Source organism: Lactuca serriola, chromosome 3 (assembly GCF_051521515.1).
Source record: "Lactuca serriola cultivar US96UC23 chromosome 3, Lser_US96UC23_V15, whole genome shotgun sequence".
Classification (NCBI taxonomy): Eukaryota; Viridiplantae; Streptophyta; class Magnoliopsida; order Asterales; family Asteraceae; genus Lactuca; species Lactuca serriola.
Window position 1 is genome coordinate 310710327 of NC_136410.1, and position 1119 is coordinate 310711445.

The following is a 1119-nucleotide window of genomic DNA, read 5'->3' on the forward strand; positions in this document are numbered from 1 at the left end:
TATGTAGCAATAACAATCTTAAATCCTTCTTGTATTGACTTTAGAAAGCTTAGAGTCACAAATGTCACTCCTATAATGGTTCACAATCACCAAGAGCAAGAGGATGAAGAAGAGAAGAGAAGGAGACACCCAAAAACCATCCAAAACCCTAATGAGTTACTTGCCCACGTTTTTGGTGCTCTAGGGATCTTTAAATAGTGCAACTATTAGGGTTACCAAACTAGGAAACCCTAATTTGGATGCTTAAGCCCTAAGCAACCCATGGGCTCCTTTCCTTAAAGGCTTAGGGACGATTTCTAATGGGTTTCCCCATAGAATTCGTCCACTCCTTTAATATGGAGTCCATTATCTCAATATTCAACTATCATACAATTGACAGTGCTAGTCCCTTAAGTTTAATTAATCTCTTTTAGTCACAAACTTAATTTTAATTAATTCTTGACTAATATTAATTTAACAATATGATTTCTCCTTTAATATATTATTCTCATAATATGTTAATCATTTCTCTCCATAATTCATCCTATCAAGTTGCTTTGATGAAGGCAACCCAAAAGGACCATGCACCATCGGGTCAAGTACATACCAAAATAGTTATGGACTTAGACACTAATCCAACAAAAGCTAGTGGGAGCATAAGTGTTATGCTAATAATCATCATGTTATTGGGAGCATGATAATTATGATAAAGGTTGCAAGTTAGCAATGTTAATTATAGAAAACAAAAGGTCTCAATTGGGAAAAAGTTGTTTAGCTATAATTAAGGGAGAGGAAATTATACTTCATCTCAAATCTAAAAGCCTAGATGGAGGTTTAATCGTATTTAGTCAAGAATATATATGAATTTCGTGTTGGAATGGCTCAACATAAGCAAATTCTATATATCGGTTCATTATTTGAGTTCTAAAATTCGATTATGATTACGGCATCCCTTTTCATAATCTGAATTATGAGAACTTGGCAAATAGAAATGGAAATATTATAGCAAAAGACTGGTTTAGTCTTTATGTGAGACATCATGAATCGTGTCCCATATGCTTCGGATATAGGATCGATTACATGTGCTATATTCATCCTTTCTAAAATTTTCCAAATGCCTGGGGCATTAAGAAGGGAAAA